Genomic DNA, 24,647 nt, shown 5'->3' with positions numbered 1-24,647 from the left:
CTCTCACCCTCTCCACCAGCCGCTGACCTCCAGCAGAAGCACATTCAGCCACAGACTCATTCTACCCCGGTGTAATACTGAACGCCGGAGGAAGTCTTTTCTTCCGGCGGCCATCAAACTTTATAATTCATCTCCCCCCAGTCAGGTAAGGAACAGTGGAGCCACTGTATCCTGAAAATGTCACTTTGTCACTTTATACCACTGCACCACTTTATTCAGTTGTACTGTCACTTACTTCAGTAAGTAATGCTGCTATACTACACTGTCACTTTATATCACCACTACATCACTTCATTTATTTATTAATGGTTTACTGTAACTATGTGCTGCTACACTTTACACTGTCACTTTATATCACCACTACATCACTTTATTTATTTATTAATGGTTTACTGTAACTATCTGCTGATACACTTACTGTACTTTAGGACATGCTGCTACATTTCACTGTGGTTTACTGTAACTTACTTAAGTTCGAAATGCTGCTACACTCCACTGTGCCATGCTGTCACTTAGTTCTGTAGGAAATGCTGCTACATTTTTAACATTTTTAACACTTATAACTTATCGCTCCTTCTCACTTATCTAGTTTGTACTTATTTCATTTCAATATGTTGCTAAACTGCACGCTGCGTATTGTTGTATATTGTATATACCTACGCTTAACCACGACGTCTGTTGCACTCTGTCACACTTGGTTCATTGCTTGATTTATTGTACGTTAGCTTTATTTTGATTTGATTTATGTTTATGCTTATTGTTACTCTGATCCTTTTCCGCCTTTGTATTGAAACTGTTGCAAAATAATTTCCCTCGGGATAAATAAAGCTTCTTGAATCTTGAATCTTGAATCAGAAGGGTCAGCAAATGACTGATTCTGAACATACAGCACTGACATTAATTCAGCTATTTATTTTATTTTGATAAGATCTTTCATTCAATCTGCATATAAAATGTCTATTTTAAATCCAGCTCAAAAATTCACAGTATTGGCTGCCATATCACCATATCTGAGTAGTTTTTTCCTCTAAAATCAGTATCAGTCACAAAAGTCCCATATCAGTCATGCTCTAAACAAAACAGCTGTAAGGCAAAGGAAAACTCAGCAAGTGGTTGCAGTACTTATTGCACATTGTTATCAAAAGTACCTGCAAGGTTGTTGTAAGTTAAACTTAAGTCCACTCCATCCAACATGTCTCTCGTACAAAAATAACCATAAAATGTACAAATAATCTCAAATCCTGGTCTAGAAAACAATACTGTGAACTAAGAAACAATTTTCTAACACCAACAGCTCTGAACAGATAACGGAGATCTCATTTCTGTTGCCCTCAGCTTAAACAAAACACCATGCAATTAATCTCTATTAAGTACTGACTGGTGGAACATACTGTACACAATGCTCTGCAGCAGTATAGGCAGGTATGTGTGCGTACATTAAGACACTATTCCGTTCTCGTTCACGTGGGAGCCCCTCATTTATAGATTCAACAGGGTGGCCTTCCACACAGTGATAAATAAACACATTTCACATTGTTTGAGTCTGGAAAAGTAATCAGAAGGTGACAGGTGTGTCTAATGGAGTCTGTTGGAGGTAGAAGTCCGATAGCTCTGAAAATTATACATTTAAAAAAAAAAGTGCTGGAACCCAGAGTGAGAATAACTGATACATATGCAGGCACCTAAACAGCCTGATATGTGATTGTTTTCTAGGCAGGCATGCACCAATATATATGCATTGGTGCTGAATTGCTTTAGCTGAGATGAAACAGATTTGAGTTGTGATGTGTCTGAATATGAGGTGATGAGAGTGATGTGTAGGAAAGAGAGATACGTTTAAACAGCTAGAAAACAGAGAGATGTTTTGTTTAATATTTATGAATGCATCTGTGGCTCTATTTTGTTACTTTTAATGCATATTTAATGCTGTGTTTTGTTGGAATGTTTGTTTTTCGTTTTCAATCTTTGGTCTGTCTGAACCCATTTCTGTAAACAGCAATAAAGTGCTTATGAAATTCAAATGATCCACCTTTTACACAATACACTGCAGGTACTATATGAAGGTGGTGTGTGTGAATGTAACTTTGGGTATAAGGTGTGTGTGTGTGTGTGTGTGTGTGTGTGTGTGTGTGTGTGTGTGTGTGTGTGTGTGTGTGTGTGATGGCCTCCTTTATCATGTCATACAGCGATGCACACAGTGACACATACAAATGTATCAATGCTGAGGCAAATTCAGAATCATTTCTTCACTGCTGAAAGACATCAAATATTTTTTATTAACTATGAATGGCAAAAGAGCAAGCAGACATAATGACAAACAGCAATAAACTACATTTTGTTGGAAGACCTAATCCCAAATGTTTCCGCACAGATGACATAGAATCTCATGCAGTCAGTCAATGCAGTCAACCCCTGAAAGATAGATGGTGGAAACATTATTTTAAAATAAAAAAAGAGAGTGCACATTAACACCAAAACAAACATAAAAACCTTTTTAAAGCATTTGCTGATTAACACACTGTTATTATCTTTCTGGAAACATTACCTTACACAGAGGGGAGACCATCATTTGAAGATCATTTTTGTTTAGTTAACAAATTGAACAATTAATCAAATATCAACTAGGGCTGCAGCTATCTAATCTTTTTGTTTGTTTCTACCAATTATTCTATCGATTAATCGGGTAATCGGATAAAAAAATAAATTTTTCCCAAAAAATTATTCATATTTACATATAATTTTGTGTGTGTGCGTGTGTGTGCGTGTGTGTGCGTGTGTGTGCGTGTGTGTGTGTGTGTGTGTGCGTGTGTGCGTGTGCGTGTGCGTGTGCGTGTGCGTGTGCGTGTGCGTGTGTGGTTGTTTGTGCTTGAGTAGGCACGTGTGCGTGAGGGAGAAAGAGAGAGAGAGACGAGATGTGTGTGTTGAAGACAATACACGCAATTTAACGCTCGGTGAAGTGGCGTTAACAACAGGCTGCTTTGGGCTCAGATGCTGAATCACCGATGTTGTGTTGTTGTGGTATAACAGTTCTAGTTAACAGTGGACACATTGCAACTTTTTGCCTCTTTTTTAAGTGTGAAATGATCCTCTGCCTTTTCTGGATGTAGTGATGTGCATCTGTAAAAACTGTCTGTGTGGAACAATGATCCCTGCACTGAACAGGTCGCATAACGCGTGAGATAGGAATTAAATGAATTCAACGAATCATCAAGGCGCAGATTTTGCCTCGATGAATTGTAGTGATCGAGTAACCGAGTAATTGTTTGAGCCCTACTATCAAGCTTGTTCAACATTTTATGCTGATCAAGTTAAGGATTGAGAACTTGTGTACACGCTTAAACAACACACGCTGGAACCTAGGAAGCTACAGGTAGTGTCCACAACTTTTACTAATGGAAAACCTAGAAAAAAAAAATGTTTTAAAGTTCAGTTGAAAAGCGCCATGATGACCGATGGCCCTTGAAAATGTTTGAAAGATAAAAACGAAAAGGGATCTTAGAGAATATATCTCACAAACCCCCGAGAGGAAAGTGCCAGGGATAAAATGTCATACATCCCAAAGACAGACACACTGGTACTAAGAGCAGCCAAGGAAAAAGAGGGGAGAAATTAAAACACAGTTGAGCTGGCGACACAAAACATGATTGTGATTCCTATCTGTCTGCACCACCGCCCTATCAGACCAAGCGAACTCACACACAAAAATCTTTAAAAACCAAACCATTATAACGAAGGGTCACCATGGTGATTATCTACCACCACAAAAAGCAAGTAACAGAACGCTGCAGAAATCTCGTGCATGTCTTCCGGGGCAGGTCCCATAAATTCCCACTGAGGGAGGAGATGGAGCTGGACGAGATGCTTCCCAAAAGATAAAAGATAGATCAACAAACAACAGCGCAGGAAGAGAAACCCACCCTTCCTTCCTGTTATCTTACTGTGCTTCGACCATGCTGTGTGTGAGTGTTTGATTGTGTGTAGGAGATGGAAACAAATCCCAAGAGAATGAACTTTGACTATACAGTTATATTAGTCATACATTTCCTGAACTCTGATTATTGATAAGAGGTAATTCACAAACAGTGGTGTGTGCTTCCAAGTGGAGCCACATCGTGTCATGAATGCCATGAACATTAATAATAAACTGTACGGTTCTATAGTTTTCTAAAGCTGTTCTGATTAAAACTGTAAATCCTCTTTACTGCAGTGTATATCAAAACAAAGGATAAGTGATGCATTGAGTAGGTGTTTAACACTTGGTGATTTCCAGATGAAAGCAGTCAACCTTTTTGGCACCAGCAAAGATCTTAAGGGTCACTATTACATTAAGAGGGGGAATAATAAACCTGAGTTTCTGATCATTTCATTCACTCTTTGTGGCCAGCTGTGCCTGAATTTTAATGCATTTTATTGCCATAGTGTACTTACACATCTGTGAAAAAAATACAGTTCCACATAAGACCCTGCATTTAACATGTATTAGACAAGTCAGGTGTGATGTGAGTCTGCCCTCACGTTAGGATTTGGTAAAAATGGTACATTACAAACCTACTAACCCTGTGTTGAAAAAAATCCTAGCGTAGAACTGTGAAATAAATTGTGATATTGTGGTTATCAGAATCAGAATCAGAATCAGAATCAGAATCAGGTTTATTGCTAAGTATGTTGGACATACAGAGAATTTGACTCCGGCTTATGCTTTTCTCACAGTTTCCAAACATTTAACAGGACAAACCTAAACATAACAATAACAATAACATTTACATAACAATAACAGAACAACACAGAACTATAATTTAAGATAAAAAATAGAGGTAATATTAAAAATATCGCTGGCTAATGTTACATTAGCTTGCTTGCTAACACGGTTGAAATGCTAGTTAGCTAGGGTAGCAAAATACTGTCTTGAGTGGATAACGTCAAACTATTAAATCCAGGCTCCCTGTGCTGATCTGGCTGGTAAATCGACCATATGGTCAGCTACCACCACAAATCCAATCTGATTCTGTGGGAACACTTTCATTTCATTAGAATGGCATGATGTGAATAAACGTTACTAAACGGAACATGAATACAACTTCAATACATTGACACATCAGATTTTGCAGGTTTTCACCACCAACTCCCATGAACCCAGGCTACAACGTCATCAGAAAGTCCTTCTCTTGTCATTGTTCTGATAGTGAGAGCCCAGGTGCCAGAACACTATATATTGTGTGTTTAAGTTTTTATGTAGACAATTATTGAACATTCATTTCCAAAGGGATGTCAACGATAGTTTGTCTTTCAATCAATACCCTGATGTTACACACTTATATCCTTGTAATCAGGATCCTGCTGTTCTAATTGGAGAGAAAGTTTATGTAACACTTCTGACAAACAATCCCCACTGCAACTGGAGTGCATCTGATGCATAAACCAATGACAGCTGCACTCTACATCATTTGTGGTTATGGATCAGTATCAGATGTTATTTGTTTAATATCCAATATCTGTTAATGTGGCGTATGTGTTTTATTGACAGTGAAGGGTCTTATTATTCAGAGAACATACTTGTCTTTAAATTTCCAAAGAGATTGAATTTTAAAGAATTGTCCCTTTAAAAAAGCCCGGTGTGTGCTGTCATCCATCACACCGTACACCAAGAGTTCTCTTAGGTCATATCTGCTCACATTGGGAAATTGAGTCACTTGTAAAAGTACAGCGACCTTCCATCTTTCAGCTATTCAGATGAAGGATCTTTGAGAGTTAATTTTAGGAGCCATTTTTCCTGTTCAGGAGCCTCACATCACAGCATGTTGCATGCACCAATATTGAGAATTTGAACACCTGCATGTCTCTTGTCGTGGAAATGAAGGCCTTTTGTTAGTGAGTGTACAGTACAGTTAACAGCCTGGGTGTTGTTATTGTCAGGGTTTAGCTCAGGATGTCGACTCATACTGATCATATCTCCCAGCCAGTGATCACTGATGAGAGGGAACGGCGGGTGAAGTGAGGATTAAGTAAAGAGTGAGGAAGCAAATATTTGTTGTGCAACAATAATAGTGACTAAACAATCCCGTATATTCTCTCACAGCTGATACCTTTGAGTGGTTTATGTGATATACCTAAAATGTCACTGTGGTTTGTAATGCTTCTGAAACAGTGATATGAATCTAACGCAATGCAGGCAACACTGACATTTTACAGTGCACTACAAAACACTTCAAGATGGGTCAAAACAAATACAGAGACCAGTAGGGCTGGATGCCAATTCATTGGATAGGTATTTGGTTTTCAGTTTTGGGATTCAGATATACATTTTTCAAAACTGTAAAATAACAATCCTTTAATTAAACTTAAATACACGTGTTGCAGCAAACTGTTTCCATCGCAGCTCAGTGAGTCTTTACTGCGTTTTGCTGTTATTTACATTCTCCGTTCTCTCCTCTCCTCACACTGTAGCCGGGTGCAGCAGGGAGCTGCAGGAGCGACTCAGCAGTCTTAGAGTTGTTACTCTCTTAAACTTATATTAGGTGAGCACTGAAGGAGAGGAAGTGGATGAAGAGCAACCATGATCAAGAGGCGTGCATTTCTGTCGCCTTAACTGGGGCTAACTTTGAATGTTGGATTGCAAAACACAAATCCTATTAATTCTGCCTTTAAATTAAAACTTAAACTGCAATTTGAGTTCTCTTTACTTTAATGAATGTTTCCAAAAAGTGATTTTTTTGGTACCATTGAGTTATCGGTGTTATAAGGAAAAGCATTGTCAATATCTTTGCTGTGCTACTAACCAGCTTTAGCTATCAAGTATAAGCAATTTAATCATGTTCTTAAGTTTGTCTTCCAGTTGGAGGGTGGAAGCTAGTTATTCTGATTCCAGTGAGGCACTACTGTGTGTGAATGATGTTGTACACATAGTCGGTCTTTACCGAAAATGCACAACAACAAAGAACATCGATACAACAACAACGGCAATTATAATTTAAATAATAAATCAAAATGAAAAAAAAAAAATTCTAAAATATCAGTATGTCTAATGTAATTGTGATTGGACTTTATTGTATAAGTAGATAATTATCTTCACCATAACTACTGTTTTTATTATTATTATTAATCTATAATGCATAAAAAGATATGAAACAATCTTCCATTTAAAACTTGATAACACTATGAGAAAGGCTTTTCACCCATATACAATACATGCAGAAAAGTAATTTAAGGTGCTAACCGTGTTTGTTAAGTAACTTAATTTGCTCAGCAGGATTTTTATTCAAACATCTTTATACGGAAACATGATTGTCCTGAAAGAAGTAGATCTGAAAATAAAGCCAGGAAAAGTGAAAGTCAGCTTAAAACGATTAACTCATATGTACAGTGCTTGAATTAAGTTAATTATATTATATTCTGGATTACTGTCTGGTGATTTGAAGCATGATTACACCGTTTAAATTAGACTCTTTTTCAGCATTTCAATACATGACCACTGCATTCTTTGAATATTTTTCATTACTGATGTAATTGATTCAATTATTGCTAGAAGTCATTTCTGTCATCATTAGGTGTGGCCACAACCCCAATTTATTCATTTATTTCACAACTGATGTAGCACACATATTCACCAGTGTGCATCAGTTCCCACAAATTAGATACTTTAAACTTTCAACAGTGAAATGGTCCTAAACATTTCAGACACGGCAGCGGTTTGCAGAAAATAACATAATTATGTTCCAGACGCTCTTCAAGAGAGGTAGCCTTCTCTGCTCTCCTATCCCCTGAGCAGAAAGTAGGCCACTTAGCACGACCATAAGTAGCAGCTAAATGACATAGGTTTTAGTAGGACGTTAGGAGAGAAGATCACTGATATAATTAGCATTCCACTGTGTGTTATAATTATCCTCCACATGATGAGCTATTAGGGGACTTTAATTGTATGTTACACTGCTTTAACAGACGCAGTTGGGCAGCAACGCAGGAGAGGCAGTTGGAAGACTTAACAAACTGTGGATTGAGATGCAGCAGGTGTTCTCTGGGTCACCGTGAGCATATTATTGCTGAAATAGAATAAACATAACATGGTCCAATGATCTCAGGTTTTGATTTGAAAAGATAATTGGAACTGGCTCAAAAAGATAGACAGATTTAAAGCACTCTTAATAATGTAATTCACAGACAACTCCTTCAGGTGGCCCTCTGACATTGTGGACACACTTACAAATCCCAGACATCGCTTTGTGGTCCACAAACGGTAGCTGGCACTATGAATAAATATGAATACATAAATTATATGTTAAGACAAACACTTCAGGCTATTGGCAAGTCCATCAACTCATCTCAAATAATGTAGCCATTTCAGTTTATTTCCATATGACATTGCCAACTCGGCCTGGGTTCATTTTAATCATTAAGGTGGAGCAGCTAATGTTTATTGAAACTAATTAGGCCAAAGATCACACTGAAAGCATTCATAAATAACCATTTGTAATAAAATTAACAGATAAGCTTGTTCCACATCGCGTGTGAAACATTGTTATTGCTTGTAAGCACGCAAGACTACAACTCTACAGCCATCCCTAATGACATGCCATTACGTGGCTAAAAATATGTATAAAACAAAATAAAGTAGATTTTCTGAGTGAGTTACTGTAGCACACCTTATATGAGCACTGGGACCAGGAACCAATCCAGGCTTCATTAACAGTCAAATCAGATGGAGGGAGGCTCTTCTTATAATTGAGCTTCCACTGCTTCTTTCAGGTTTCATTTTATAAAATACACACAAATATTAACGTAACCTTCTTGCCCCATTTGTAAACATGAATATAAGTCTTAATGTCTCTAATTGTAATGCTCAAGTCTGTAATTTTTATGATCTACAGGAGTTTCTGCTACATAAAGGAGACCTAGAGGAGGAACAGGGAGGAATAAAAATTAACAAATGGAGGTCATTTTTTATTAACAGATTTAACATGGAGCTCAAACCCAACCTGAAGACCTGAGTCACACTTTGGTTTAGTGGAATACTGCATATGCAAAAGTAAAAAGTAGTATATAGCCTTTTGAAGCTCCAGAAGTTTGAAGTCTGATAATCTGCCTCATGTTTACTTGAGGCAGCGTTGGTTGGGGTTGAAGACTAAAGTTTTAAAATGAAATACATTTGGGGATGTGGAGTTTGACAGAAGAGCGCTTAACAGACCTCTGTAGCCTGCTTCTCATCTTAAGGCTACATTAATCTCAACTAGCATAACACACCTGAATGTCCGTCTGAACTGTCAGCGGTTCAAGGAAGAAGGATGCATGGAATGAAAAAGACAATATCTTTCCCCCTCACAAGATAAGAGATTTCACCTTTCAGGGACTTTAGGGTCTCCAAATATTTGATGCTTAAAAACAAAGAGGTATATTTTTGTCCCTGTTGTGAGCCTTGATTGACAGCTCCTCTGGCTAAAACCAGCTGCAGCGGTTGCCATTTGTTCATCCCAGCTCAGCTCCACTCCACTGCCCCCGTTTGGATTTATTGGCTCCAGAAATAAATGATGAAGATAGCAGAGAGTAGGGTTGAGGTTATTATTGGTATTTTATCAAATCTGAATTTAGCATCTAAGCTGCATTCTTACCACAAGTTTAAATCCCTTAGATTTATTTGTCAAGACTTATAAGTAAAGACTAAAGTAAGAGTAAAATAAGACTTAAAAGTCATACATATCTTCACTTCTGCCAAGGTCTCACTCTGAAAATGTACAAGGTTACTTAATCACTTTCGTATTTTTCATATCACTTTTGCTTCAGGGCAGTTTTCAGGTTCATCAAAACATATTACAATGTACTCTCTGCAATAAATTCATCCTGCCAGTCCACAGGTGTTTCTGGTTTTTCAGGCCTCCAGGGCTTAACATTATAATTATGTTGTCTAAGTGTTGTTAATGAAGCATGCTGCCCTGGTTTGGTTTGGTTTGGTGAGGCCTAATCCCTGTTGGATAATCCAGAATCCTATTGCAGGATTTACTGTATGGTGGAGGGCTTTTCACTCACTATCGGCGGGGGATGGAGAGACACTGGAAAATGTTACAAGGTGGTTTAGTAAAAGAGGGGGGAGCAGCATGGTGCTGAACAGGCAATCAGGGGATTGGAAACAGTAGATCAAGCCCGACTGACACTTAAACGCCTTCGGCAGGCCAGCATGCAGGCAGGTGGGCTTCAAACACAGGTGCTGATAAGGATGTAGTGCACGTGTGAGCAAAGCAGTTTCCCTGTCTGCATAATAAAGTGAACACTGAGTATTTGCTCATGTGATACACAGTTATTTTTACAGATCCAGTTTCACTTCATATGATAAAAGACAGAGAACAATGAAAATGATAGATTATACAAAGCCCGCTTTTAACCTTTTTTTCTGTTTACCATTTATAGTATTAGTATCTCAACTCATAGCTCCTTAAACCCTACTATTTGTTTCAGCACTTTAAATACTATTTCCGAAAAAACAATATTTTATCATACAAGTAATCTACATCAAATGATTCAGACTCCCTCCAACATATCTGACATCTGTGTAGCGTTCTATTCACTGTTCACCTTGGCTGTAAAGTGCTATATCCTTAAAATGGTTGATGTATCTTCATCATCTGAAATCTCAACATTACGCTTACTTTCCCTTTTGTTTTGTATATATTTAATGGAGTACTTATCGTGTAAGTTCAATCTTTGATTCAATGCAAAAATGATTCTCATATGACTGTGCAGTAATATCCAATGACTTTGATTTGGATCACACCGTGACAGTTTTACTTGAGGGCGAGTTAGCTCAGCAGCCACAACCACATCCAACGGTCTCCCGCATACGATCCTGTGCCGCAGCAGCAATGATGATGCACAATTTGTGCCTCAGCTCTGGGCCGTGGCTGCCGGGACCTCTCTGTGTCTGCCTCAGTTACCATGGAAATAGGAGTTAACTTGAGAGTCGGGGCTCTCCCAGGAGATTTGACTGATGTTAAAGAGGGGAGGAGACCTTAGAGAGCTCACTGACAAACTACCGCTTAGTGAAGGAAGGTTTGCTAAAGACCACGGTGAATAATAACAATAATAGTACGGCTTCAAGTGAGCAGTTTGAAACAAGGTCAATGCACCAGAAAGACATGGACATGAAAGGAAGAAAATTAAGGCTGTGCTGAAGCTAGAGACTAGCACAATGAAGCAGAGATAGTCAGCAAAGTGCTGAAGTTCACTAAATGAGCCTCTGTTGTTGTGTGACAGTTACACTGCCAAGAAATGTGTTTAGTTATAAAGCTACAGTAAATGCGCCTAAATTACTGTTAATTCCACGGCCTGATGCATCCTGCTCTTTGGACTGACTACACCAACTCTTGACACAATATCACAAACATTTACACTCCATACAACATTGTACGTACGAATGTTCAACAAAACAACACTGCTTCCAGTTCCACTATTGCATACAAGACTTTTTAATCCCAAATGATGTTACATGACCAGGGTGGGTCAGTCCCCCTTCTGCCCAGGCTGAGGCATCTGAACTAGCATGAAGGGAGGAGACAGTGGTGCCAATGTGTGCCAGGCTGAGCTGCAACACACACAGACATGCAGAGTAAGAGAGTGAGGGGAAAGATTGATAGAGAGGAGAGAAAAGGGCTTTTGTTGACCTGAAGGCTGCCTGGAAAACTGCCCAAATCACAAAGGGCTGACAGGAAAGAAAAGACAGAAGAATATCAATAATAACTGCAGAAATGGTGAGGACGACAACACAGATTCTACTTTCCACTGACAGCAGAGGGTAAGACAGGTCGTCCTTATAACAGAAGCGTTCGATAGATACTACCCACACAAGAATACATTTTATCTGTGGTTCTCAGGCCTGTCATTGTCACAGCCCTGCTCAGGGCATGAAGTGCCAAATCCCACTTCAGTAATCAACTGCTCAGAAATGCCACATAAAATCAACGGTGATCGCACAAGAGTAAAAAGCAAAAAATGCAAGGAATCGTGGTGAAGGAGCCTTGATTTGGCCTTAAGTGAAGCACCCTAATTTTGTCTAAGGGAAAGATGCGAAGGTAGTTAAAAAAAAATAAGATTGCACCCATCTTTACTCTCGTGATTGGAAGAATAAAGCAGCAGAAAGAGCCATATGGTATTATACGATGTCAGTTTATAAAACTCAGTGAATGCAGATTTTTTTGCTTGATAGATTTAATTTAATTTAATTCAGTTCACATCTAGGCTAATAGCACAAAAATCTGTGCAAGAAAACCACAGTGTTGTCATGTTATCGGTAATATTGAAATCCATTGGTCGGCGGTTAAAGGATTGCCGCTTCCATCACTTTCGATTTGATTGACTTTGTTCTGCAGCAGCGCAGCGCTGTAAGTCCATGAACAAGGAAAGTGTCCGTGGTTGGTTCTGTAATGTTCACATCTGTAATATCAGCAGGACTGTTGAGTGTCTGTTATCTGAACTGCTAAGGTGAGTTGAACAGGTGAAGTGAAGAAAATGTTGTTGATCGTAAACAGACTAGGTAGCAAAACAAATGCTAACGTGTTGTTGGATCTGTATTTTTTTAGCTGGGCTAAACCAGAGATTATTGGGTTAAACCAGCTTGTTGATGGCATGTTGCCTTCCTTGATGTGATGCAGTGCAGCCACAGTGTGTTTTAAGTGGAGAGACTGCATCAGACAATGGGACACCAATTAAAAATTAGACTTTTAAATGCTACATTGCTTATCTGCAACTGGTCGTGTTGTAATATAGGAGGCGATTTGGCCTTGTGTGTTCTGAATAATTTGGCCTGCAGTTAGCACACTTTCATTTTGCTTTAATGAAAACTCAACTTCTGGCATTGGCTGCTCTGGGAGGTGCTGTGCATTGGATATGAAGGTGGTTCATGTGATTTCCAGAAGTAACTGGTCAATTTTTAAAGACGTTTATATTTGAGAGCAGAATTAGGCTAGGTTGAATTTTAGAGCTCCTCCACCTGTTAAATCCCACTTTAACCCCTGTATCAAGTATCAAGTATCTAGTGGGTGAGATATCAGTCTGCAACTATTATTTTAATTATTGATTAATCTGCATTAGCCTATATATTTGCAAATCAATCAAGTCATTATTATATATATGATATAGCACAAAGATATTCAGTACACTATCATGAAAGACAAACAAGAAAACCTTGATTCATGAAGATGGTGTCGATAAATCTCGACTTAATGACTTTCAATCCATCTACTCATTGATTAACTGACCAATTGTTTGAGCGCCATTTTAATCTTACATGCACTAGATGACAGAAATGTATACAGAGCCTTGTAGTAAAACTGTTTTACGCTACAGGACATTAAAAGCTAAACACACTGCAACTCAAGAAAACATGTAAATGAAGAAAGCAGACAAAGTCTCAAAGAACACAATGGAAATGTTGAACAGCATTTGCAGCATTTCTGTGGTTGTGTTTTCTCACCATTTACTGTAGTATTCTATGCTATATATGCTGCGCGTGTGTCTTTTTAAGATATGGCTCTCAGAGCCACTGCAGTAGACAGAGCTTTAATTCTTAATTTCTAGGGATCTATACACACACCTGTGTCCAAACACACTGCTCGCCCTTGTTGTGATTTGTGTTACAGCATACGTGATGGACCAGAGAGCCAGGCCAGCTTACACTACAGTTGTCAAAGGTCGGAGGTAGCATCAGCTTAGCGGAGCATGCGAGTAAACAACCTCCTGTTACGGATCGTTAATACATCTCTTGGTTAAAACTGTTTTTTAAATTAGTGGCTTTTTAAAAAGGCATTGGGCATAAAAGAGCTTGATTACATAATTAAGATTCTAGATACATCGTTGAGAAGTAGGTCCAGACTTGTTTGCAAAAATATCAACAAAAAATAATTGTCAGGAGATATTGAAGGCCTCACATTCAATCATAGACATAAATATACATTCTGCATGCCAGAAACGAGCCACCTCCCTTGTCCTATAACTGGTCTTTACATCAGATCAAATGTTTTACAGTATTTGAGGGCATTTAAAAGAAGTGGTGCTTAACAAGCTACAGGCAGCTTTCATTGGGTGGTAAATCCTGTTTTCGGACGTCCATCCTTTCAAGTCTGAGAAAAGATATTTACCAATTCTCTTTTGTCTTGTTCAGACATTGTCGTTGCAATCTAACACAGAAAGCAGTAACTCTCTAAAGTAAGTACTCGTGTTGCACAGCACAGTTAAATTTCAATATTGTGACATAATTATTATTGTGTGCTCCGCTCATTGCTCTTTATTAATGACTGCGGAGAAGCTAGTTTGGTGCTGATTTGGGTGAGATCTATTTTTGGTCGTGCATTCGTCCCAGGGGATCTTTTTTATCTTTAAAGAAATGAGACATCATACGGTGTCGGAATGCCGCCAAAGCAGAGAAATTTAGGCAAGGCAAGGCAGCTTTATTTGTATAGCACTTTTCATACACAAGGCAGACTCAAAGTGATTCACAGCACAACATGTCATGAATTAAAATGCATTACGAAAGACAAAGAGAATAAAAACATAGACAATAATAAAAACAGTGCGGACTTAAAAGTGCAAAGATTTAGCAGAAAGCTAAGGTGAACATAAAAGTTTTCAGTCTAGTTTTAAAAGTGGTCAGAGTGGGTGAAAGTCTTACATCTTCAGGTTTATTCTAGCTGTTTGTTGCATAATGACTGAAAGATGCTTTCCCTTGATTTGAGTTTACCATGCGCGGAGATTAAACAACAACAACAATGGCGGCGAAAGGTTCACGTTGGTGTGATGCGGAGGTGGAGTGTTTACTGCAGATTTGGTCGGATGAAAATATTCAAAAACAGTCGGACAAGACGCACAAAAACTCCCGAGGTCTATGGAAAGATTTGTAAACAAAGCGACGCATCGCGTTGACGTCAATCAACGCGTGCGACGTGTTACGGCGTGATGACGTATGGACAGCAAGAAGCATTTGCGCGAGGCCCAGGCAGTGTGAGTACAAACGGGCCTAGGGCGCGTGGGGAGAGGGAGGGGGGACAAGTACCCTAAAGCCCGGGGCGCGGTGCGGAAGGACAGTGTGAGTGCGCCCTTAGTGATCTAGAAGGCTTATGTAGTGGGAGCATATCAGTGATATACTTCGGACCTAGACCATGTAGTGATTTATATGTGAGCAGGAGGATTTTGAAATCAATTCTCTGACGTACAGGAAGCCAGTGTAATGATTTAAGAATTGGTGTAATGTGCTCACATTTTCTGGTCTTTGTTAGAACTCTAGCAGCAGCGTTCTGAACGAGCTGTAGCTGTCTGACAGTTTTTTTGGGAAGACCTGCAAGGAGACCATTACAGTAGTCTAGCCTACTGGTAATAAAGGCATGGACAAGTTTTTCTAAGTCTTGAGCTGACATGAGCCCTCTAAGTCTTGTTATATTTTTGAGGTGATAGTAGGCCGATTTTGTTACTGATTTGATGTGACTGTCGAAATGTAAATCAGAATCCATAATGACCCCAAGATTTCTGGCTTTATTTGAGGTTTTCAGGGACAGTGATTGAAGGTGTTGGATGACTTTAAACCTTTCTTTCTTAGCACCAAAAACAATTATCTCAGTTTTATCCTCATTTAGTTGAAGGAAATTTTGGCACATCCAGTGTTTGACTTGCTCAATGCACTGGCACAGAAGATCTATGGGGCGATAGTCATTTGGTGATAGCGCTACATAGATTTGGGTGTCATCGGCATAGCAATGGTGGTCAATGTTATTATTTTGCATGATTTGTCCTAGTGGGAGCATATAGATGTTTAATAAAGTCAGCCCCAAGATTGAACCTTGGGGGACTCCACACGTTAAGTTGGTTTGTTCTGATACAAAGTAGCCAATGGAAACAAAATAGTTCCTATCTTGTAGATATGACTTGAACCAGTTTAGGACTGTGCCTGAGAGCCCCACCCAGTTTTCCAACCTGTCCAAAAGTATTGAGTGGTCGACAGTGTCAAATGCAGCACTGAGCTCCAATAGCATTAATACTGAAGTTTTGCCAGAGTCTGTGTTAAGACGGATGTCATTTATGACTTTATTAAGGGCCGTCTCGGTGCTATGAAAAGGTCGAAATCCTGACTGGAGGTTGTTGTGGCAGCCACTAGAAGCCAAGAAGTAATTTAGTTGTTGGAGTACAACTTTCTCAATTATTTTACTTATGAATGGTAGATTTGAAATTGGTCTGTAGTTGTTGATAATAGAGGCATCTAGGCTCCGCTTTTTTAGAAGAGGTTTAATGACTGCAGTTTTGAAGGCCTTTGGGAAATTTCCCGATTGAATAGAGTTATTAACTATTTGCAATACGTCTGTTGATAGGCAGTTAAAAACATTCTTAAAGAAGTTGGTAGGTAAAGCATCGAGACAGCAGGTGGTTGGCTTTAGATCGGTCACTGTTTCCACTAGAGTTTTAGAGTCTATGGCATTAAAGCTTGCCATCATTGCTGCGTTATTTTGGCCTTAACGGGTGGTGTTCCAACTTTTTTGTTTGAGATATTGATGGCACGTCTGATGCCTTCAATTTTATCAGTATAAAAGAATGCAAACTCAATGCATTTCTGTGTGGGATGGAGTTCGGCTGGTATTTGTGTTGGGGGGTTGGTCAGTCTGTTGACAGTTGCAAATATGGTTTTGGACTTATTAGTGTTGCTGTTTATGATATTGGAGAAGAATGTTTCTCTAGCACCTTTTAAGACTAAATTGTAGGCCTGGAGCCTCTCTTTATAGATGTCATGGTGAATATGAAGTTTTGTATTTCGCCAGATTCGTTCAGCCTTTCTGCACTCTCTTCTCTGGGCTGTTACAACAGCAGCTTTTCTCCAGGGTGCCTTTTGCTTACCAGAAATCGTTTTAACTGTAACCGGTGCAATGGCATCTATGATATTCACAATTTTGGAATTAAAGTTGTTTACAAGATCATCAGCATGGCATGGGTTTAGAGGTGGTAGCGAGGAGATGGCATTTTTAAAGAGTACATTAGCATGTTCATTGATGTAGCGCTTTTTGACATTCTTTGATTCTGTTTGTGTCTCCGGAATTAAAGAAATATTAAAGAAAACACAGAAGTGATCAGACAATGAAAGATCAGTCACAAGAACATCAGAAACATTGAGACCTTTTGTGATAATCAGGTCCAGGCTGTGTCCTTTACAATGAGTAGCCTCTTTCACATGTTGAGACAGTTCAAATGTATCTAAAATAGTAAAAAGTTCCTTTGCACCCATGTCATTCAAATCGTCAATATGAAAATTAAAGTCACCAGTTATAACTAGGCAGTCAAAGTCAGTGGAGATGCTAGACAATATGTCGGTAAAATCATCGAAAAAATTAGCTGAGTATTTAGGTGGCCTGTAAATAATTAACAGAAGAATTTTGGGAGAGCATTTCAACACAGCACACAGGTATTCAAATGATATAAAATCACCAAGTGACATCTGTTTCCCCTGAAATATGTTTTTAAATATAGCAGCAACCCCCCCCCCTTTTCCCAGATCTACATACGTCAATAAAGTTATAGTTGGGAGGTGCTGTCTCAGAATGCTTGCACTGTTATTTTGCTCCAGCCATGTTTCAGTTAAAAACATAAAATCAAGTTTGGAAGTGGTAATAAAATCGTTTCGACTAAAAATGATTTGTTATTCAGAGACCTAACATTGAGCAGACCCATCCTGATGGTGTTATTGACAGGCTTCGATGTTGACTTTGATTTGGAAAGAATAGGAATGAGATTGTTTAGGTTAGCAGGGTGTCTAAGTTTCCCAGTGTTCACTCTCTCGATAGTCACAACAGGAATGTAGAAGGTGCCAAGCTTTGACGTAGGCAGTCTTGGGCCCTGCTGATATAAGGTCTACTGTTGAACCCTTTTCTGTATCAGTAATATTCAGGACTGCTGTCAGGACGGGCGGAGGTAGCCATAAGGGGGAGGAGGAGTGAGCAGCGTCAGAGCTGGAACGAACTACTGAAGGTGGACGTTGAGGGCGTAGAGGGGGTTGACGTGAGAGGGGCGAAGAAGGGTTGAGGGTTTGTGAAGCACGCCTTTGTGAAGAGGGGGGGTGAGAAGGGGGTGCCACTGAGATGACGCTGAGGGGGGATTGCTGAGGTCGGTCAAGGGGGGTAAAAATTTAATTGATTACTTCTTTTTCTCTTTCTACTAAGTAGCTAGTACTAAGTAACTAAGTAGTACTGTAATAGCAAAGTTTGCTCTGTGTCCAGACCCAGCTCTAAAGAAACAGGCTGTTTGTAACATTATTCAACAAGACTAAGAGTCTGTGAGGCTGTACTTTGGCAGAGCGGTGCTTTGAGCTGAATGCTAACATAAGCATGCTAACAACGACAACGCTAACATTGTATTTGTTTTTTTATTGCTAATTAGGAGTAAACGCAAAGTGCAGCTAAAACCAATGAAATGTCAGTTTATTTCAAGTACTTTTATTTTACTTTTTACTCCACTACATTTATTTGATAACTTCAGTTACTTTGCAGATTCAGATGGATAATACTAAATATAATCAACCAACAGATTATGATTTAATATAAAAGATTAAGATAAAACTGTATTGATGCCTGCGGGTATTCACAAGCTACCCAGCAGATAAAGTATATAAATACTTTACCTGCTGCTTCAACATTAAAGTGATTACAGTACAAATTAATTCATCATTAATATCATTATCACATTATTCTGAAATGACCAATTCCGCATGATGTGTACTTTTAGTTCAGGTATTTTAAGTATAGTAAGTAAACATTTGAATGCATGATTTGTACTTGTGTAACAGAGTATTTCTACACTGTGGTATTGCAAGTATTTAAGTATTTCTTCTAGCACTGTATACTTTATAATAGGTGTAGCAGCATGTTGCTGAAGTCCACCTTCAATCATTCAGAGAAGACTTCTTTTACACAGAGGTCACTGACACAGAAGGCCCCCATGACTGTCTGTGCTTTTCAATCTCATTTCTCATCCAACTCCATGAGAGGAGTCTGTTAAATCTCCTCACTGACATTTCAAATCAAGAGCAAAGGTTAACCAACACAAGACAGTATCTCAATGTGTATCCTTCTATAGGTAAAGAGCTGGAGTCAGAATGAACTGAGGAGTGTTTGTGTTGCACTCATCTTCTTTTAACTCTGCTTGTGTGTCTTATTAATGTCACTCTGTTGCTGCCATATGCCTGGGAGCAGCTAAGCCTATCTTGGGCCTCTGAGGAGAAGGCCTTACCACTCTAATAAGACAGCAGAAGAAGACAAAAGCTCCTCCGAGACCTAATTTGCACACAAATAAGTAGAAAGACAGAAAAAAAGGAGACAAAACCACTTGCGAATTCTCCTTCCAAAAGGCGATACTCGCTGCTGGAGTGTTTATCTATCCAGAAATCTAGAGTTATTCCTCCTCTGTGTTTATATGGTGATGATATAGCAGAGAAAATGGTGGTAAACCAAAAGCAAAAGCCGCAGGGTTAAAAATGGAATATGGATTTAAAGTATGGCTTCCCAAACATCAAGTTACATGTTCTGATTTCAAGCAGAGAAATAGCTGGTAATTAGTGAGCTTGGTGTTGCCACGAGATGTTGAATAAATACAGCCCAGGGGTGGGAAACACACACACAGCTATAAAATACAGACCGGGCTTTTTAATTGCTGCATTATCACAACAGACTGATTCAACTTATATTGAAATCTTGAAGATCTCAAACATAAATAAGTAACAGTAATAGTAAAGATCTGAACATAATGACACTGTGGCTCACAGGGATGCACCGATTTATCAGCAGGACATCGTTATCGGCCGATATATGCCTTGTTGACTGCCATCGGCAAACAAAATGCCATTTGCAAGTCACTCCGTCAATCATATCTGAGTTATTTTGCGACTTCATCAGATAACACTGCGGGGTGTTGGGAAATGTCAGGTCAGTCCACACTTTGTGTTTGTGTGTGTGTGTGTGTGTGTGTGTGTGTGTATATATATATATATATATATATATATATATATATATGAATTGACTGTCCCTTCTGACCCTGATGGCAACTTCTCTGCAGCATAGCTACTCTCTGGAGAGAAGAAATCAGTCTCAATAGCCAGAGAGCCACTCAGAGGGACACTGAGGTGTTTCACAATAATTCACAGCCATCAACGCTCATCACTGTAAGGGGAAGAGGGTTCAGGACGGTAGAAGCCGGAGGGCTAAGAAACAGGCTCAGACCCAGGATGCATCCCTTTCCATCCACACCTTTTCCTTTCTTCATCTCATGGCCACAGTGCCTTCAGTTGGAGTACACATTGTGCTCTCTGCAGCTTTACTATATTTGCATTTCCTTGAGGCCTGGTGAATCGGCTCCCACAGCGTCCAGTGACAAAGTTATAATGACAGGGACGTTATAGTTCAGAGAGGGAAACACACACACACACACACACACACACACACACACACACACACACACACACACACACACACACACACACACACACACACACACACACACACACACACACACACACACACACACACACACACACACACACACACACACACACACACACACACACACACACACACACACACACACACACACACACTTAAAAGGGACCTTCTATGCTTCTCCTTATTTTCTGTCATATCCTGTAGATATTGGCGCAATGTGGGATGTTCATATTAAATGTTAACAGAGCTTCAAATGAGCTAAATGTATCTAAAAGTAATCCCTGTGAGCAAAAAAATTTGTTAGACTTTTCTTAACACTCCACTTCCAACAGTTTTTTCTACTTTTGCAAGTGTTTAGATTACACACATTCCCTTATGTAGCTACATGCTAACGCCATGGAAACCTGTAATATTGGTTGCCAATATTGTAAATTTCTCCCCAATTTCAGATCCCATTCCTGCTGGAACATGTGTCCTTTAAACACAATCATATAAACGTGCACACTTGCATTGCTCACAGATCCTAGTTTCAACACCACCTACTGTTCAAGATTCCGTAAAGTACAAAAACACAATTCATCAATAAAACATGCATAACAAGTGTCAGCGTGGACACGGACACATACCCTCTGGTCAACACTGTGAGGCTCTGACTGCAACCACATAGAAGAGAAAGCAAAGAAAGAATCACAGAAAACATAGTCTCTCTCTTTCCGTTGTTGTTTTTACTTCTTCAACCCTCCCTTCTTTCCTCTTTATGCAAAGAAGGTGATAAATAGCTTTTATTTCTCTTATTGTATTGCGTTGTAAAACTGCCCATACCTTTATCTGTGAAGTGCCACTTCTCTTTTCTTTAACTATACTTTCACAGTGCTCTTCTTTTTTTGCTAGATCTACTCTGGCAAATGGGCCACCCCATACTTGCAGACTCTCTTTGCAGTTTGCAGCAGCAGGGTAGCGGACTAGATAAAGGTAAGGCAAGTAGATTTATATAGCACATTTCAGCAGCAAGGCAATTTAAAGGGCTTTACAAAACATTCCTTGAATAAATTGGAAAATAAAAAAATAAGCTATTATGGAGAAAGACAGTAATACAAGAATAAAAGTTATAGCGGAAGAAAATTAATAATTATTTGATTTCATAAAAGGAAGCGTCACCTTTAAAAGTGTCTTGATTTAAAATAACTGAGAGTTGCAGCGAACCTGCAGCTTCCTGGAAGATTGTTCCAGGTATGTGGAGCATAAAAACTGAAAGCTGCTTCTCCATATTTAGTTCTGACTCTGGGGACAGAAAGGAGACATGTCCCAGACAACCTGAAAGGCCTGGATGACTCACAATGTAGCAGAAGATCATAAATGTATTTTGGCCCTAAACCATACCTGCTTTACAAATCAACAGCAGTATTAGAAACCAATTCCTTGACAGACAGGAAGCCAGTATAAAGACCTCATAGCTGGGAGTGATGTGAACCACTTTCTTGATCTTAGTGAGGACTCGAGCAGCATTCTGAATCAGCTGCAGCTGTATAATTGATTATTATTATTATTGATAATTGGGAGACATGTAAAGACACTGTTACAATAGTAAAGTAATTTTCTCAATCCATGATTACAACAATATTTGTGACTTTGTCTGTGGTTTTTAACATTGCCAATTGAAGCTGAGCGCTGACTTTTAACCGCTCTTCTTTGGCTCCAAAAACAGCTCCCTCAGTTTTGTCTTTGTTTAACTGAAGTTATCCAATCATTGATTTGCTCCTAAATTCAGTGTATGTACAGTCCCATCGAGCCCTGATGATATGGTTTTGCAAATTTGTATGTCGTCTGCATACTTATTAATATATATATAACCTATTATGTGGTTTTCCATAATTTATGCTTGTGGAAGCGTGAAGATGTTAAACAGAAGAAGCCCAAAAATGGAGCCTGGGAAACTCTGCGTTATGGTAATTGTGAGCGTAATTGTAACTATAACCAGTGTACAGAGTTGATGCAAAACAAAATTTCAATCAACTTATGTGCTTTAGTGATGAGAGTTTGTAGTGACATAAGCCTATTTCAGCAGCATGCCCATTTCAGTGACTGACCTCATTTATTTTATCATCCAGCACACATTTTTACTGTTTGCTAGTCATTGTTCTTGCAGATTAGGGGTCTAAATTTTATTTGTGATTGAGGAAAATGAATCTTAATGTTAACGTCAGTGTTGAGGTCTTGTTTTTATAAGGTACTCAGACTAAATCCATCCTGATCTACATTGAAATGCTCTTTTCTATTATTACATAACCTTTCAAATTACTGTACAGGTGAATAAATGACACTGTCACACAATATTATTGTAAAGGAAACCCAGAGCCTGTGAGCAGTGTGCACTGAGCATCATAGCATGTGGAGTCACGATGCTTGATCAAGCATTTGGGGACCAGAGGGACTGAGAGAGGAGATTATCAGGCTCCTGAGCTAGCAAGCTGCCACTGGAGCTGTGTGGGCAACGCCACAACCTGTCTCCTTTGCTTTTCATCTCTCTGCCTCTTTCATGGTCACCCTCATTAAACAGCCCTGATAGCAAATGTTTCTCTGCCTGGGCACCGTCAGCAGTAAGGAGAACTGACAAAGCTTCTGCAGATTTCAGTGATGCTCAAAGCAAAGAAAATAAATCTGCTCTCAATATGTCCAATTCTGCAAACAGAGACACTGGCTGGTGTTCATATGTGTGAAAATTACATAAAAGGGCAACATAGTCATGCTGAAAACTAAAACTAAGTTGAAATATGTGTATTATTTACACTGATGGGCTTCACAGATATAGAGATTGAAATCTTTTAAGTTAAATGAGAGATAATGGACTGAAATTATGTCAATAATGTACATATTAAAATATACTATATGATATGATAAATATAAAATACAGCTACAAAAAAACATCTGCAGCCTTGCTAGAAGTTTTGGGAGGTTGGACTTACTCATAACAACAATGCAAACATGGTGATGGGTAGCAGGTATAAGGTTTAGCATGTTCATCGTCTTAGTTCAGCATATTTGTTAATTAGCATTAAACCCAAAATACAGCTGATACTGAGGGGAATTTCATTAGTTTTGTGGGTATGAGGTTTCAAATTTCTAGGAAATCCATCCCATATGGGAGATATACAGTAGGAGTCTTGACAAAAGAGGTAAGAGACACGACTGACATTTCAATCATTACAACCATCCTGCTTTCATAGTTAAAATGATAAAATGTATCTGCTATAAATGCCAAACAGCAATCTCAGTCTAAGGTTATTTCGGCAGCCCACTGAATGAATATGCAAAACCCTCACTTTAATATAATCTCTAATACTGTTTGGCCAAGGCTACGGACTGAATAACCACCAGCTGAGGTACTTGCTTAAATCATGAAAATTATTTTCATTTTAGAAGTTGTCAAATATGTACGCTAAAGGACAAATTGGCATTCAAAAGCTGTATAAGGGATGTTTTTTTGCTGAAAAGGCTCAAATATCTTTTATTTAAATAAAAGGAATCAAAAAAGAGAGGATAGTGTTTTGTCTATTCTGTCAAGTTTGGAAAAACTGCACACAAAACCTACCCTTTGAAACTGAATTTGCAACATTTCTTACTAAAGTCGCAATGCCTTGAGCACATAATAATCTGACCTTGAATAAAAAGAACATTTTATTAATGATGCTTGGATGTATTGTTTAATACATATTCCCTGGAACTGACAGTAGATGAGGAGATGCTGCAAGTTCATTGGCACCATGTGTGTGCTTTTTCAAACTAAAGACTTGAACACCAACAGCCAAATCTCTGTGTCAAATTAGGTAACAGCAGCAGAATTAGCAACAACTGCAACATAAATGTTTTTTTATCCTTTTTATCCAAGTATGTGATGTAATTGTATTGCCTGCTGGTTTTATTATATCTTTATTTAGGTTACTTGATAACTTAACAGGTCATCAGAAACACAAATCCCAAGATTTTCACAGATTTTGACTACAGCTGGAACTTGAACATGCAAATTCACAGACCATGTACATGTGCATATGTGTGTAAACGCAGTGCAGAGCTGCATCTGCTCTTCGAGAATATAGAACAACAGCTTGCACAAGTAAAGAACGCACAGTAGCACAGCCAGGGGCTGCATTTGTTATGATAAAAAGAGTTACATTTAATTTCAGGTTTAAGTGAAGTTAATTTAGATGTTGT

The 24,647-nt window shown here is 38.8% G+C and overlaps 1 protein-coding gene across 1 annotated transcript in view; it reads right to left on the bottom strand.

The window, feature by feature from the left end:
- Positions 1-24,647, bottom strand: part of ppp1r16b (protein phosphatase 1, regulatory subunit 16B) — a gene marked incomplete at both ends in the record, with an annotated part of 63,585 nt that overhangs the window by 38,067 nt on the left and 871 nt on the right. The window lies entirely within an intron of this gene.

The sequence above is a fragment of the Echiichthys vipera genome, assembly GCF_963691815.1.
Source record: "Echiichthys vipera genome assembly, chromosome: X".
NCBI classification, from domain to species: domain Eukaryota; kingdom Metazoa; phylum Chordata; class Actinopteri; order Perciformes; family Trachinidae; genus Echiichthys; species Echiichthys vipera.
The sequence above is the reverse complement of the archived record's forward strand: the minus strand, read 5'-3'. Positions and strand labels throughout refer to the sequence as shown.